General features: G+C 37.4%; 1 long non-coding RNA gene across 1 annotated transcript; it reads left to right on the forward strand.

The window, feature by feature from the left end:
• Nucleotides 1-3,720: 3,720 nt before the first annotated feature.
• LOC311305431 lies at nt 3,721-6,063 on the forward strand. The gene is made up of 3 exons (XR_014630011.1): nt 3,721-4,216; nt 4,741-4,852; nt 5,845-6,063. It is a non-coding gene; the product is annotated as an uncharacterized lncRNA (long non-coding RNA).
• Nucleotides 6,064-18,778: the final 12,715 nt, after the last annotated feature.

Below are 18,778 nucleotides of genomic sequence, written 5' to 3' on the forward strand. Positions count from 1 at the left end.
GGGAATTTCTTTCCATTGTTAAACTGATGATACACAATTATACATGAAAACTGACACTCATTCATCATCATCCTCGTCATTGTCATTATCAACAACTACACTCACTGCCTGTCTGGTAGAGATGAGGGCGTGGATGAATCACAACTTTCTCCAGCTGAAAAGCTCAAAGACAGAAGCCATCCTCATTGGTTCCCCTCATCAGACCAGATCATCCACCATAATCTGTATTACATTCTCTGGCCAGGGCATTCTCCTATAATCATTAGCCACCAATCTCGGCGTCAGATTTGACCCACACTTAACCTTTGAAGCCCACATTAAATATCTCTGCAAAACATCTTTTCATCACCTCAGGAATATAGCCAGACTCTGTCCCACACTCAGCCTACATGATGCTGAGAAACTCATTCACGCCTTTGTTTCCTCGAGACTGGACTATTATAACGCTCTTCTCATTGGAATCCTTGGCAAGAGCATCCAGAAACTCCAGCACATACAGAACAGTGCCGCTGAAGTGCCGCTAGAATCCTGATGAGAGTGTGTAAATATGAACACATCACACCAATTCTTCAATCTTTACATTGGCTTCCCATTTCCGCCCGGATCGGGTATAAAGTCTCCCTCCTCACACATCAGTGCATTCATGGCAATGCCCCCACTGACCTTAAAGAACTCCTTATTCCACAGATCTCAGCACGTTCTCTCCGCTCCACAAACACTCATCAGCTTCATCCCCCTAGGACTAAGACTCGCACCATTGGGGACAGAGCCTTCTGCGCCGCCACTCCTTGCCTGTGGAATGCCCTCCCTGAACATCTGAGGGCTCCACAAACGACTGATGGTTTTAAAAATGGCCTAAAAACGTACATTTTTAAAAAGTTTTTCAATGTTTAAATTTCTTTTAGTGTTTAACATTTTTTAGCACTTTTGCTACATTTTTGTAGTGCTTTATAAATAAAATGCATTATTATTATTATTATTATTAAAATAACTCTACATACTTCACTTATCTCAGCATCACCAGCGTGAACACTAATTGCGGCACCTTTATGCTAACCTTGAGCTCAGAACCGACCATTAACGCTAATAGGCTACAGTTTTACAGACATAACACTCACATATGCATCGTAAAACAATTAATATAGTGAACATCTTTCTTATACCTCGATTAGAACAATGATGGTATGCACTTTGTACATTTCAGACCTGTAAAGGATGATATTAATGAATACACTTTCACAAGCGATGCTTCTTCATCGTTGCTTTACCGTGAATGAAGCGTTTTGCGCGAACTCTCTACAACGGTACGCAATGACGCTGTGTACAGGAATTGACAGTAGGCCTACTGTCACGCATGGTTGCACAAATCGTATGATGCAGGAGAATTACTAGAATAAGTCTTTAATCACAATATTCAAGGAATGCAGAAGAACACAGGACAACTATAAACAACAACCTAGTAAAACTAAGACAACACAGAACAATGAACGGAGGAAACTAAGGTCTTAAAAACACAAGGAGTGGTAATGAGCTGAACAGAAACAGGTGCGTAATTAAGGTCACCGTGATTTTGCCAAGACAGACATGTTCCTAGATCGACATTTTCCAAATCAAGAAACAACATTCCTGTACGAAAAATTAGCCCTTACCTTATCCCTACCCCTAAACCTAACCATACCCATAAGTATCCCTAAAATCAAAGGGAATATAGGTAACACTTTATTTCGAGTCCACTTGTTTGAGCTGTTTTAACTGAAAGCAACTTGTGCAGGCATATCTTAAAATATGTCAGTGCCATTGTTTTGTCTCAAGATGCACATCAGTATGTTCTTTTCTAAGGCACATTTATAAAAGCTACTTAAATGTCCTAATTTAACTTCTCCTCCTCCTTGCTTGATCGAAGCCCTGTCTGTGAAACCATGCCATTATGACCCAATAGCTTCAAAATTGTTTATTAAAGAACTTTAAAGTGTTAGTGTTATTGCTTGCAAGAAGATAAAGTGGCTTTTTATAGGGATATTTCACCCAAAATATGAAAATTACTTACCCTCATGTCATTCCAAACCTGTAAATATTTAAGATATTTTAAACAATGCTGATTACCAAACATTATATGGACAAAACCACATATCTTAAAAAAACCTTTATTATGTTCCACAGAAAAAAAAGAAAGCCATACAGGTTTGTATGAACAACATGAAGGTGAGTAAATGTTGACATAATTACAGTTACAATATAACTGTCTTTATTAAAAGCTGCAACATAATGCAGAATAATAATCTGATCCTCACTTATGTAAGAGACGTCCATGATTCAAATCAAAGACCGCAACCGGCCAACCATTTCTAACTGCTGTGGACATTTTTTTATCAGAATTTCAGCTTATCTTCTGAAGATTTCCCCCTCTTTAAAGTCCCTGTAAAGGCAATTCTAAAAAAAAATTCTAAACACATTAGAAATGTTAGAAATGTATTGATAAAACATATTACAAAGACTGTGAACTGTGAAGTACTGAATTGTGGAGTTAGACCGTTAAACAGTTTTTCACCATTGCTGTGTTCCGGATTTTTTGGGCGGGGCTAAAACGGGGGCTCGATGACGCACTGGAGCCCCTGAGCTCCTGGACACGCCCCTACTTGATGACGCATCGGAGCCCCTGACGCTGCCCCTCCCCTAACAGGGTTTAGGTGGCTAGCCAGCTATGTTTCAGTTTAGTTTCGCCCAACCCTGGGTTTTAGGTACTATGAAAGTAGCTTGGCTTTAATCGGTGTTCGTTGCCATGGTATCTTACGCTGCACAGTTAAAATGATTAACTGCGCGTTTTTGTCAGGACTAAGGAAGCTCGTCAAGTTCATGAGATGCAGAGATGTAATGTTACAGAAGAATGTGAAAGTTTCTCATGCCGATTTGATTTGCTGGATGAAGGTGATTTTACGTTTAAAATAAATGTGTTGGAATGTGCTTATAATTTGTTATATATATGTTTAGCTTCTTTCATTTTGGTTTGTTGACAGCCTTCATGAAAGTAATGTTAAGCATTCCCGCCTCCAGTCGCGCCTAGGCCTGGGTTTACGACGAGCTTGGCACTGAAGGTCATGAGGAAGCAGCACCATTTGGGCTATTTTTCTGCGCAGATGAGAGAATTCTTCAAATGGTAATTTTATATTTGCTTTGTGTGTATAAAAGTGACTGTGTCTGAAATCGCTCCCTATCCACTATATAGTGCACTATTTAGGGTGTCGGCCATTTTGTAGTGGTGTCCGAATTCTGAGTGAACGACATCATTCCCTACATTCGTTCACTACTTTTACCCACAATCCTCTCTGAATTCGAGTGTACATCCGATGTACACTTGCTGAGACACTATTTCCCACAATCCAACATGATAAGGCGATAGAGCGCGAATGAAAAATAAACAAAAATGTCACCATGGCAACGGCGCACGCGAGATAGAAAACAATAATTTATAAGACCAGATGCCTGTTTATTTATTTATATATATACCGTTATATCTATATTTGAATAAACAAATGTGCTGTGTAGTGTTTTGTTCTCTTTTATTTTCACATATAAATGTAAAAAGTAAATAAATATGATAAGCAAGTGTTTTTATTATCTTTTTTTATCAAATAACGCAATAAACGTGAAAAATACATACATACAATTGTTACATACAATTCATACAGCCAAAAAAGGAAATATTAAAGATGGGTAGGTAATGTTTATGACGAAATTGTCCGAGCTCTCTGGCGCGTGATAATTATGTCAGCGTCCGAATTCGCTTACTCATTTTCGTTCGCTCTTTGCTGGTGTAGTGCACTCAACTGCCATTCACTATGTAGGGATTAGTGAATGAGTGAACGAGTGAGCGGTTTCAGACGCAGCTAATGTTACACATGAACGGGTCAAGAATTCCGTTTTTGTGACGCATGCGCATTATTAACACTAACAGCTTGTTTACGTTAACTTAAGTGTCTTTTTGTAGACTGAGGTGGGGAAGCGTTTACAAACTTTTTATTCGCCCTTTGTTTAAGTGTGAATTACATAATCTTTATTTTGTTCTTAGCACTGAATATCATGTCGTCATATCTGCGTCAAGAAAAACTTACTACCATCAAGTTTTTTTTATGACTGTTAAATTCAAACATTGTGAAAAATCCGTCTGTCTTCCAATTCAGTTTACAGGTATTTGCGAAAGCACTGGCAGAGCAAACAGGTACTTAAGCTTGAAATCATTCTTTATCAATTCATACTGCATGTTATTTTGGGATAAATTATATCCTAACTATTTATCTGTCTGTATTTTATTATTATGAATCTGTATTTTCTGTTCACATTATGAATATAATTAATAAATTATGGGTAAAATAAATTCTAAATGTCTTCATCTAATGTAGTATACCAAGTTCAATTTAAGATGCCTTGTCACTCAATTTACTCATTTAAATTATATAAATATATTTAATAATCAGATTAAATGCATATTTAAACTATTTCAGGCCTCCATGTGAACAATGCACAAGGTTTTGTGGCTATTCACTTGAATATGTGAATATTCAAGTGTAGATGTGTGAATATATAAATATAAATAATTTTACAATTTGACACCCATGCTTTATAGAAAGGGTAATCACAATTATTTTACCATATTTACAGCCCTAATTTAAATTGTATTGCATTACTGAATTTTGGAAATATTAGCCTCAACTGACATATTTTTTTCAAATCCTTTTTCAATAGATTTGGCCTCGACTAGTCAAGTGAAGAAAGCTCCTCTCATGAGATTGCAACAGAAAGCAACCAACAGACATGAAGACGAAAGCAACAGAATGCTGAAGATGAATCCAGAATTGTGAGAATCATTATATTTTATTCTTTGTTCAGTACAAATTTTATTACATGACGAATGTAAAATTTAATTTTAATTTACAAATTTAAACCTAACTGGGCAACCACACAATGCCTTTGTTCAGACCTGGAATTTACATGTGTCTTGGGTGATTGGTGTGTCTTGATTGCCATAATTCATGATGACACATCAATCACTATAACAAAAAGTTAAAGGGTTAGTTGACCCAAAAGTGTAAAATTGTTGTCATTTCTCACCCTCATGTCATGAAAAGACTTTCGTTTATCTTCGAAACTCAAATGAATATATTTTAAATCTTAGCGATTCCTGTCCCTCTATTGACAGTCCACACAATTACCATTTTGACGCTTCAAAAAGTTCATAAAGAGATCATAAAAATAACCCATATGAATTGAGCGGTTTAGTCCAAATTTTTGGAAGAGATTCGATCGCTTTGTGATGAGATTGAATTTAGACTTTTATTCGCATATAAACATTAATCAACAAACATAAACAGAAGAAAAATAAAATGTGGACTAAACTGCTTGGTTCATATGGATTAATTTTAAGATGAACTTTTTGAAGCATCAAAGTGGTAGTTGCGTAACTGTCAGTGGAGGGACAGAAAGCTCTCAGATTTCATCAAAAAGATCTTCATTTGTGTTTCAAAGACGAAAGAAAGTCTTGCAGGTTTTGGAACGACATGAGGGTGAGTAAATTACAGAATAAATTTTTTTTGAGTGAAACTAACCCTTTAATAAAAGAACGTGTCCTAGACCTCATCAGAACAATCGAATCTCAATGCGTCTTGGGTGCGTTTACACCTGTACTTCGAATTGCTCACTTGTGCGTCACCCAAGATGAATGTTAATGCCAGGTGTGAACGGCACTACTGTGTGACTACACAATCATCTGAACAGAATGGTTCCTGAGAGAGATATGGTTGTCATTATGCTATGTAACTGTTTGATGATGTTTTTGTTTTGTTTGTTTAGATTTTTTGGTTAGAAGACCTCAGCTAAGTTCCTGGAAAGGCTTCTCCCAAGACCTTCAAGGACCTGATTGACTGCAGAATCTGCTGTAAAAGGTGATGAAACTGATGATTCAGGTTAGACTATAGTTCAGAATAGGATTATCTATACGCGTTCATGCATTTTTTGCTGAAGTTGTCACATCTGTTATTTAGAATGGGGCAGCGATCTTGCATCATTTTGTCTCCTCCTTGATTTGATTCCACCACCACCACAAGGCTGCAAGAGACCTGGGGCCTCATTTATAACCGTTGTGTACGCACAAAACAGGCCCTGAAAGAGGCGTACGCCACTTCCGACGCACAAGTTGTGATTTATAAAAACAAACTTGACGGGAAAATTTGCGCACCTGCACGCAAACTCTTAGCCTGCTAATACCAAACTCTGCTACTTCGCTTTGCTTCGTAGACAGAGTCTGGAATGGCATAATAGAGAAGTGTTTTCTCTCTCGCGGGGGGGCGCTTGTCTGAAGTTTAAAATCATTGGTTACCCGTAAGCCAATCACATAACGTTTGGTTATGGCGTGTGTTATGCGCATGCTCAGCCGCATCTAACTTCCACTGTAAACACATATGATGCGAAAACAAAACCATCGAGCGAAATACCGGAGTGAACATGGCTGTGCGCGACTTTTGCAGATTATGTGAAGTAAAAATCAACGCATCCACGGTACAATCAGCGTCTACGTCACGGCTCTCAGCCCGCCCTCTGTTCGTTGATTGGCCCGGCTGTTTTCAGGCCGGAGGCAAACGGAAAGCTATTACGCTGTATCAGACTGACTACAGAAGCGAAATGAAATTGAGCGGAAGTAAGAAGTCTGACGTAGTCAGGCTAGCAAACTCTGACCCATGCGTACGAACGTTTTGGAGATGGAGCAATTTGGCTACACCGATGGTGAGCTGGAGTTAAATGTCTTTTTGGTCACTTTAAGACAGAAAATCTAAAGACATATACAGAAAGATAATACAAAATATAATTTCACTCACCAAGCTTATCACTTGAAGCAAATATCCATCCCTTCTTAAATGTCCGCGCCAGCGAGCGCGTTGGGCCGTTTAGTGAAACTGACGCAAATAACAGTTTAAATAAATAAAATAATGATTTAAACTATGGTTTACTTCTGATATAAACATTTAGATTAAATATGCCATTCAAATTAATGGAGTTTAACACTTAAACATGAAATCATTACTGAGAAGTTACAAAAAAAATGTATATTCAATCAATAGAAATATTTGTTGTGGATGCAATGTTTTTGAACACTTTTCCTGTGGCATGTTGTGTTTTAATGTTTTAACCACAGAGATAATTGCTTATCATGACCAGATTGTCTGAGAAAATAGTTTCGTGCAAATAATGCCCAAGGCCTATATCTGTTTCCATTAAAAATATAAATCAATTAAAAATACAATTCGGCAAGTGGAAAAGATTGAGAAAAACTTTCTCTGAAATGTTTTTTACACTATTTGATTTATGTATTCAAAAACAAGGCAAGATATAGGCAACTACTTGATTTTTATTAATGTAATGTGTCTTGTACCGTTAAACGTTATCACGTGGATGAATAATCATATGCAAATGATATGCAGATGAGGATCTGCATAGTAAAACTAGGCGTTGTAAGCTCCATATATGGTTATTTCGGGGTGGAGATGCATGTGCGCACAATCTTCCGCTGACTGGGATTTATAAAGTGAATTCTGCGCAAGTTCTGGCGTACGAACGGGTTTATAAGTCTGAATATTTTTTTTGCGTACGCCATCCTACGCACAGTTTTATAAATGAGACCCCTGGAAAGATGTCCTCATATCAAGCTGAACAACACCTTGTCGTCATCAAAAAGGTAAATTTGGACCTGTTGTCTGCCTAAAAATATTGCCATTTGGGTTGATTGTATTGTGGAAAACTAATATAAAGACGGCCAATTGGAGAGCTGACTTTGAGTGTTATTTTTGTCTTTGGCAGGGACCAGCATACAAGAACACCTTGATTGCATTGAAGAGACCACACAGCGTACCTGCTCGCTGCCGGTGATGCTGATATGGCAGTAAACTCAAAGACTACTACTACTACCTGCTCGCTGATGGGACAAAGAGGAACTGCATTCATGCTACAACTGTCGACAGGTAGTTTTCTGCAATCTTGTTCCAATCTACCTGTCATATTTGTTCATGTCTAGGCAAATTTGATGATTGTTTGCGTTTTATTGACTTTTTTTTCCTTCTGTGCAACACCTCGTGAATGTGATAATTTGACCTTTACACATCTGGCATATGTTTTAAAGGAGCCATTTTGCCCATTTGTTAATAAACTTTGGATTTATACATCTGTCTGAAGGCTTTTGATATATAATAGTGTAAATTTTATTTTTTTTGCACTGAACAGAATACTTTATTAATAACACTTATAGTGTAATGTAATGAGTGTAATCCAATGGAATTAAATCAACACCAGGGGTGTTAAAACCCCATAGTGTAAAACTTGAACAACAATTGTAAGTGTAAGACTTTACACTCGGAGTGTAATTTTTTTACAATAAAAGGTGTTAAATTAGCACTCTAAATTCAACACTACAAACAGTGTACTTTTTACACTAGATAGATTGGGACCATATATGATCCGGAGTAGTGTTAAAATTAACACTTTAAGTGTTAATTTGACACTGCGTTTTTTACTGTGCACCATTCTTTTTAAGATTCGACAGTGAAACTATGTCTCAACAATGGGTGTGATTCTCGAAAACAATGACTGTTAAGAATGCACAATAAAATTGTGTCAAAAAAAACAGCGCAGTCATAACACAGTTTTCCAAATATGATGCTTATCACACATAGGTTTTTAACAATTAATATGAGTCGAACTGGTTTCGGTGGTCTTTGCAAACACCCAGCTATCTTTCTCAAGGACTCTTAAGATAACCACAACAACGGCATTGGAAATATTTGTACGATTGTTGCAAATGATGACCCCATTAATACTAAAAAAGTCGTACAACTTGTCCCAGGTTAAAGATCAGTTCAACATACCGTTGAGTGATCTGGCATAAGAACTCATTTTTTCCTGTTCAACTGAACATAATTTCAAAGAAAGGATAATGATAATAATAATAATAATAATAACTGTGCAACAAAACATTTTGCTCTATACTTTTAAACTGCTTAGTAATGACAAGATTTCTACTTGTAAACACCTATTCAATGCACTATGTAATCTAAATTTGCAGTTACTATAATGTTTGATATGTTGTTAAAACATTTTATGTACATTTATACAGTAAAAAAAAAAAAGTCAATACAAATTAGGCTACATCCAAATTCAAGCTTTAAACGGGGGCTCAGAACTCTTCCATTTACTCACATAGCCTGTCCCATGACAATGCATACATTTTACCCTGGGACTACAGTTAAGCCTTGTCTGTGGAACCGGGCAAATAACATCTAATTAAAAGGGCCCCTATTTTGGATTTTTGAAAATGACCTTTCATGTAGTGTTTAACATAGCTCTAAGTGAATGAAAAAATCATGCAAAGTTTTAAATCTGAAAGTGCACAGTATATAAAGTTATTGTCTTTCAAAAGTAAGAGTCGAAATGAATCGTTTTTCAAACGAGTCATAAGCCGTTTCGTTGTGACGTCAAGACAAAACATTAGTTGCGCAGACACCAGGGAAAACTTGCACCTTTTCACATATATTTGTCACGGGCTGGAAAAATGGTGAAGCGAGGTTTCAAGTGCAAAAAGGAATATTTATTAAGTAAATAAAAAGCAATACCAAACCTACAAACAAAACCTCCCCATGAGGGAGTGCAAATCAGACAGGAACTTGGAACATACACAACAAACCAGCACAGGACTGCAAACACAGGGAGACTAAATAGGGAAGCAAACAAAAGAGGGTAAGGAGAAAAGCAGGTGGGGCAAATTAATCAATAATCAGGTAACAAGATGGGAGGGGCTAGACAATAGACAGGAGAGTGGCACAAGGAAATACATGACAAGCCATGTGCTCACAACAAACCAGACTATACACAAACACATGACAAACCTGGGGCCTGTACCATGAAGCTGGTTTAGGTGGCTAGCCAGCTATGTTTCAGTTTAGTTTCCGCCAACCCTGGGTTTTAGGTACTATGAAAGTAGCTTGGCTTTAATCGGTGTTCGTTGCCATGGTATCTTACGCTGCACGGCTAACCTGCTCCGGGGCAGGTTATGATCTGGATTCGAGATCTCAGACTGAAGTTTGACCAATCAGCTGAGAGCAAAGAAACATATACAGTGAGGAAAATAAGTATTTGAACACCCTGCTATTTTGCAAGTTCTCCCACTTAGAAATCATGGAGGGGTCTGAAATTGTCATCATAGGTGCATGTCCACTGTGAGAGACATAATCTAAAAAAAAAATCCAGAAATCACAATATATGATTTATTAACTATTTATTTGTATGATACAGCTGCAAATAAGTATTTGAACACCTGAGAAAATCAATGTTAATATTTGGTACAGTAGCCTTTGTTTGCAATTACAGAGGTCAAACGTTTCCTGTAGTTTTTCACCAGGTTTGCCCACACTGCAGGAGGGATTTTGGCCCACTCCTCCACACAGATCTTCTCTAGATCAGTCAGGTTTCTGGGCTGTCGCTGAGAAACACGGAGTTTGAGCTCCCTCCAAAGATTCTCTATTGGGTTTAGGTCTGGAGACTGGCTAGGCCACGCCAGAACCTTGATATGCTTCTTACAGAGCCACTCCTTGGTTATCCTGGCTGTGTGCTTCGGGTCATTGTCATGTTGGAAGACCCAGCCTCGACCCATCTTCAATGCTCTAACTGAGGGAAGGAGGTTGTTCCCCAAAATCTCGCAATACATGGCCCCGGTCATCCTCTCCTTAATACAGTGCAGTCGCCCTGTCCCATGTGCAGAAAAACACCCCCAAAGCATGATGCTACCACCCCCATGCTTCACAGTAGGGATGGTGTTCTTGGGATGGTACTCATCATTCTTCTTCCTCTAAACACGTTTAGTGGAATTATGACCAAAAAGTTCTATTTTGGTCTCATCTGACCACATGACTTTCTCCCATGACTCCTCTGGATCATCTAAATGGTCATTGGCAAACTTAAGACGGGCCTTGACATGTGCTGGTTTAAGCAGGGGAACCTTCTGTGCCATGCATGATTTCAAACCATGACGTCTTAGTATATTACCAACAGTAACCTTGGAAACGGTGGTCCCAGCTCTTTTCAGGTCATTGACCAGCTCCTCCCGTGTAGTTCTGGGCTGATTTCTCTCCTTTCTTAGGATCATTGAGACCCCACGAGGTGAGATCTTGCATGGAGCCCCAGTCCGAGGGAGACTGACAGTCATGTTTAGCTTCTTCCATTTTCTAATGATTGCTCCAACAGTGGACCTTTTTTCACCAAGCTGCTTGGCAATTTCCCCGTAGCCCTTTCCAGCCTTGTGGAGGTGTACAATTTTGTCTCTAGTGTCTTTGGACAGCTCTTTGGTCTTGGCCATGTTAGTAGTTGGATTCTTACTGATTGTATGGGGTGGACAGGTGTCTTTATGCAGCTAACGACCTCAAACAGGTGCATCTAATTTAGGACAATAAATGGAGTGGAGGTGGACATTTTAAAGGCAGACTAACAGGTCTTTGAGGGTCAGAATTCTAGCTGATAGACAGGTGTTCAAATACTTATTTGCAGCTGTATCATACAAATAAATAGTTAAAAAATCATATATTGTGATTTCTGGATTTTTTTTTAGATTATGTCTCTCACAGTGGACATGCACCTACGATGACAATTTCAGACCCCTCCATGATTTCCAAGTGGGAGAACTTGCAAAATAGCAGGGTGTTCAAATACTTATTTTCCTCACTGTAGGTGACGTAACTTATTCCCAGTGTCCGTTGCAATGGCTTCACCTTTTCTTCCAAATCCTGTGACATCTCAGCGCAAATTATTAGACGAGCACTTCGTAAAGAAAGAGTTTTTAGCATGACAAAATCCCCTTGCCTTTCCTGATAGTTATTTGTATGAAAGATACAGATTTTCCGCGGAAGCAATGTCTTATCTTTGCGAACTTCTTGAGCCGCACATAAAGAATTTAACACGTCGAATTCATGCACTACTGTACCGCAAATATTGCGTTGCGTTTTTTTGCAAGTGGTACATACTTGCACGGTGGGTGACGCACAGAAGCTAGGGGAAAACCACAGTCTATGGGGAAAACAGTTTGTCGAACCATTCGCAAGGTCGCTCTGCAGGAGTACATGAATAGTTTCATTAATAGTGTTCCCCGGACATTTATCGACCATGTCCATAAAAAAGGGCTTTTATAAAATTGGCGGTAGGATATATTGATAGGGTGACATCACATGAACACTTTTTTTTTTTTTTTAAAGCAAATTTCACAAATGTAGGCTACTTTACAATACATGTTAAGAATTATTTTAAATCTTTTTTTTATTATTCTGTTAATCTTATGATATGATTCCCTAGAGTCATTGCAACATGTATGCAGTGTATTGCTCCAATCTCCACTGCTCTAGGGGAACATGAGGCAGATTATGTTAATAGGAAGTCCTATCACAGCCTTAATGTTCAGGTAGAGATGATGTGAATATGTAAGATGATTATTTTCTGTGAGATGAATCTTTAAATTAATAGTAACATTAACAGATATAACAATGATCTACTAAACATTTCATCTGCAGACGACTTGTGGTGGTCATGAACATATGATCACAAGTTTGGATGCCAAATGGCCTGGCTCCAGTGCTTGACTCATGAATTTTCTGTGAGTCTTTGTTGTGTCAGCGCTTTGAGGAAAGCAAGTTAAATTTGGTACAGTACAAAACACTTAATTTGAACTGAGATAGAAAAACCTACACAATAACCCCCTATCATGACCCTCAGACAGAGCCACAGCACCCCTTCAATGTGGCCCTCAGTTAAACCAGAGTGAAGATAGAGATGACCTTTGGCCTCCTAAAGGCACGTTTCAACTGTGTTCGGCGCTTCAGAGTCACCAGAGCGGACCACCCAGCTGGTGCAGATGTAGATGCAATCACCATACAATATTACACTTAATAAAAGCACATTGAAACTGCAGATAGGTCTCAAACTGTTTTATTGGTTTTGTGGGATGGGAGGGAGAAAGAGAGCAAGACAAATTTGCATTAATAAATATTCATACTAAAGTGTTACTGGGTTAAATAAGTTCACATTCTGAGATCAGTTTTATCCAGCTGTTTGATCTCCAATTTAATGTTTTTTTTTTTTTGGAGCCTCCTCAGCTCAGTCCAGCTCCTTTAGTGAACAGTCTAGTTCGAGTCTCCTTTAGTGTGCAGTCTAGTTCAAGACTCCTTTTGTACAGGGCCCTGACTGAGTCTGTTTCCACCTGAAACATAATTCCACCACAAACATGATCATTACAAGTTTTCTGGAGGCTCATCAAATCACAAAAAGTTCATTGACTTCCTACAAACACAGGACTGACTAATTTATGTCAAGGGTTTTAAATCCTTACACATTTCTTCTGAAGCCCATTGAGGTGGAGGCCTCAGTTTCTGGGGCAGGTTGTGAAAAATCCTACAATAAAAGAGGTGTAAGGGCCAGTCCCTTTTTTATGCCACACATTCAACTGTTTGCCATAATAAAAAGCCCAGTGCATTCACATCAGCAACTGTCTGAGAACACACAGACGGAGTGTCTTCATTTCCTCCACCCTAATAAATAAAAATAGGCCAATGTAAAGCATAACTGTTGTAAAGCAGGTTATGTTTGGTGTTCTGTCTGCTGCATACTGACCTCTGTGTGTGTATGTGTGCTGGCTTCAACAGGGACACTGTATTTCCCTCTACTGCAGAACATACAGTCAGCCTGGCCATATTTAAAACTTAAAAGTAGTAATGTATTGCACATGTACCCAGTGTTACTTGCTTAGAGGAGCCAGCACCAGGGTCAGATTGTACAGCACCTGTAATCCCATCCATAATCGGCCGTCCCTTATTGCCTACTCAGAGCCAACTCCTCCGCCAGTGTATTCTGGTTTTCTGAATTTAACTCTTTATTTCTGTTTGCTGCAAACAAGTGTTTGTGATAAAATGTTCACAAAAGTAATAAAAGGTTGTGGTAAATACTCACCACTTTGAATTATATTTTTATATTTTGTATTTATCTGCTGCCAAGAACATTTGGAGTTGGGGTTGCATCTAAAAATCAATGAATATTAATCTTTCTTAGTACATGCACATTTTTATATATTATAAAAATAGGCTATAGGCTATATTACGCGTATAGGCTACACATACATATATACATAATTTTACATAAATATAGAACGTATTTGTTTAACTTACACATTAACAATCAGCAATCTTTCTCCAACAGTCTTCTCTTGCTTTGGCAGCAGAGACCGTAGTGTTTCGAGCTTGAAATACATATTTAAATTCATCGTAATTCTGAATGATTATCTCTTGCTCCTCCGCGGAAAAATATATCGCTCTCGCTCTACCCGCGATTGGTTGTTCAGTGTCGACGTCACTCTTTTATGTGCACACGCGCGTGGAGTAATCATAGCAAAGCCTTAGTTGACAGAGAAAGTTTATGAGCTGCATCATGGAACCAATAAAGCCTGATTGCATCGGTTTGGTTTTGTCAACTCAAAACTAATCCTGTAACCCCGAGTTTGTTCAGCTACCTTCATGGTACAGGCCCCGGGAGTGTCAGAGCTCTGTCACCAAACCAAGATACAAACCAGACAGAAGTGACAGAATCCTGACAATATGAGCAACATGATAAAAAAGGTTATCGGAGATCAATCAGTTCCAACCTCTCTCCCAACATACGTCACCATTCTTTTTAAGATTCGACAGTGAAACTATGTCTCAACAATGGGTGTGATTCTCGAAATCAATGACTGTTAAGAATGCACAATAAAATTGTGTCGGAAAAACAGCGCAGTCATAACACAGTTTTCCAAATATGATGCTTATCACACATAGGTTTTTAACAATTAATATGAGTCGAACTGGTTTCGGTGGTCTTTGCAAACACCCAGCTATCTTTCTCAAGGACTCTTAACCCATTTGTGCCAAAAATTTTCTGAATGGTTTCATGCATATAATCCTGTTAATAGTGTCCTATGTGAACATGTTCTGCATTTATTTTATTTTTTATGTGCGGCAACTATAGTTGCCGGTGGGCAAATATGTTGTATGCACCCCTTCAATGTAAAATATGAATAGGAGGAGAACATTTGGCATTTATCTCAAAATAACTGCTTTCAACAGATCAATCTTTATTCATAAACAAATTTGTTATGTCTAAAAGTCGAAAAACATTTGATGCAGACCCAATAAAAACTGCATCTAGCTTATAATCTCTTGAATATGAAAACACAACAAACAACAAATCCATTTGCCTTAACCATTGTGCGCTGTTCAGGGGCTTTTTGACCCACATTTCTGACTTTCATTCATGGGGATAACATGGATAATTTGACATGGTTAAGTGTTTTTAAAAGATTTTTGCCCATCTTTTGGAAAATGCAGTTCTAAAAGTAACAATTTATCACTTTAACCAGTAGATGGCTGCAGAGCACCACTATTTGCTATTTGCTTTTTGACTAACTGAAAGACATCTTTTCACAAGTTTTTCCAGTTGTACTCATATCTACATATAATGAAATCACAATTATAATAATAAAAGTTGCTTTTTGTACTGAAAAAAAATCTGTTTTTCAGTAATGTTATATATTATGATTAGAATCAAATGAATTTGATCAATCGACAAAATTCATCCTCAAAATCAGAAACAACACAGAACACACAGACAGAAATGAAGTGGCACACTTTAAATTTGTAGAATTATATGAAAAACAGATGTTTGAAATAAATGATAAACTCTAAAAACTCCAACTTTTCTCTTTGTAACATCCTGATCAGGTTTGATTCTAATCATAATGGAACAGTACAAAAACTGCTAAACTTTGACAAAAAGTAACTTTTACTGTTATAATTGTGATTTCATTATATGTAGATATGAATCTAACTGGAAAAACTTGTGAAAAGGTGTCTTTTAGTTTGAAAATTTTAGTACTTTTAGAGCTCTGCAGCCATCTACTGGTTAAAGTGATTTTTTTTTTTTTTACTTTTAAAACTGCATTTTCCAAGATTTGGCCAAAAATCTTACACTAAACCATGTCAAATTATCCATGTTATCCCCATGAATGAAAGTTAGAAATGTGGGTATTTTATAAGGCAAATTTTTTTTTTTTTTTTTTTTTTTTTTTGGGAGAATTTTTCTTTTCTTTTTTTGAACATTTTGTGGAGTAAAAATGTCCAAATGTAGAGTAAAAACATTAATAAACTGAGTAAAATTACATTTGTTTAAAATATATATGTTGTTACAAAATAACATTTTGTTGCCTGGGGTCTCTCAGACCCCAAACAGCCTGACTGTAAACCGCAAACGAACAGCGCACAAGGGTTAAAGTTGTGGAACATAGTGCAGAACAAAGTGCAGCCATAACAGGGCATTGTGTATCAAAAAGTTAAATTAAAATAAATAAATACAAATAAATAGAATGAAGAAAAAAATATATCTATATAGAGATGTCATTTAAAGGGTTAAGTTATGTTTATGCACTAAACAAGACCAATAAACTTGATTTATTAACCTATTAACACAGTATACCCCATTTTCCCATGATATATGTACTTACAAGGCATTTGCCCACCGGCAACTATAGTTGCCGCTTGGACTTTTGACTAAGTATACAAAAAACTATAGATCTCTTGTAAGATTTGTTTTGTTTGGCTGATTCTAGAGACCTTCATGATTATGTAGATATATATATGTCAACAAAAAATACTTATTAGTAACATGAAAATGACCTTTCTTTGGGAGGGTTTGCCTTCGCCCTGCTTCCTGGAAATAGGGGTAGGAAGTTGACAGCCTCATGTGACAGGGAGGAAGTGAATACCTTTTTTTTTTCTTGAAATCCTTTATTTGGTTGTTTGCTTGCATTCCATTGAGAAATAAAACATGGACAACATCTAGAAAAATATTTACAAAAGGAAAATGACAACTATGTACTGCGGCAACTATAGTTGCCGATGGGCTTAAATGGGTTAAGATAACCACAACAACGGTATTGGAAATATTTGTACGATTGTTGCAAATGATGACCCCATTAATACTAAAAAAGTCGTACAACTTGTCCCAGGTTAAAGATCAGTTCAGGGGGTATGTTGAGTGATCTGGCATAAGAACTAATTTTTTCCTGTTCAACTGAACATAATTTCAAAGAAAGGATAATGATAATAATAATAATAATAATAATAATTGTGCAACAGATAATAGAAAACATTTTGCTCTATACTTTTAAACTGCTTAGTAATGACAAGATTTCTACTTGTAAACACCTATTCAGTGCACTATGTAATCTAAATTTGCAGTTACTATAATGTTTGATATGTTGTTAAAACATTTTATGTACATTTATACAGTAAAAAAAAATATGTCAATACAAATTAGGCTACATCCAAATTCAAGCTTTAAACAGGGGGGCTCAGAACTCTTCCATTTACTCACATAGCCTGTCCCATGACAATGCATACATTTTACCCTGGGACTAGAGTGAAGCCTTGTCTGTGGAACCAGGCAAATAACATCTAATTAAAAGGGCCCCTATTTTGGATTTTTGAAAATGACCTTTCATGTAGTGTTTAACATAGCTCTAAGTGAATGAAAAAATCATGCAAAGTTTTAAATCTGAAAGTGCACAGTATATAAAGATATTGTCTTTCAAAAGTAAGAGTCGAAATTAATCGTTTTTCAAACGAGTCATAAGCCGTTTCGTTGTGACGTCAAGACAAAACATTAGTTGCGCAGACACCAGGGAAAACTTGCACCTTTTCAAACCGGCAGCTTATTCCTGTGGATACTGGATAGCATCATGTCGAGAAGATGCTGTGCTCTACAATGTGAATGTAAAGCCAGAAGGTGAAGTTTTTTTCACTGCCCAAGGACAAGCATGTGAAGAATCAGTGGTTAAAATTCATCTTTACCACGATATCACAGCAGTATAATCCTAAACTTTTGCTGTGTTCCCTTTATTTTACTGACGACTGCTTATCAAAACTTGGAGTTCAGTGCAGGATTCGCAAATATTGTTTAAATATTCGATTTATATTGTGTAGGTCTCCTGCTAACTGGCTAACTCACATTATCATTGTCTTACTGAAATACTTCTGCTAATCAGTTGTGGGCTACTATAGTATTACCTATAACTATGTCTATTAATGCAGATTTTCTGTCGTTCTCACAACTTTGAGGAAAGATTAAGCATGGAGCAAGATTTGTTTTACCAACGTTTATGTTACATCAGTCATTCACGCTAGAGCTCGGCTAATGTGTACATTGCATACATGCACTGTTATTGATACAGTTTCCACGTGTTCACCGCAATATATTAGAAAAATACTCAGTAAATAAATTAGTACAAATAAAATAATCGGTTTGTTGATGGACATGCACTTGTTAATGCTGATGGTGAGGAATTACAGTTGCAACATCTCATAATGTACCTCAAACTAAGTAGCGTATCACTGAGAAATGTCCTGCTAGAGTCATCCTTGCGATGGAGGTTCGGGTTGAATGAATAGTTCTTCCAATGTTTCATCATCGGACTCGCGCTCGCATTGATATGGTAAAATCGACATCATTGTTCGTTACTGTGTTTAGTTTACGGTGTAGGAAGCCTCAGGACACACAGAGCTGACGTTGTTATGGCAATGGACGTTTTTGTTTTCAACATGGTTAACCAATCACAACAGACAGAGCTGTCTGGCCAATCAGAGCAGAGTAGCTCGCGGAAAGGAGGGATTTAGAGAGA

This window comes from Rutilus rutilus (genome assembly GCF_951802725.1).
Source record: "Rutilus rutilus genome assembly, chromosome: 15".
In the NCBI taxonomy this organism is placed as follows: Eukaryota; Metazoa; Chordata; class Actinopteri; order Cypriniformes; family Leuciscidae; genus Rutilus; species Rutilus rutilus.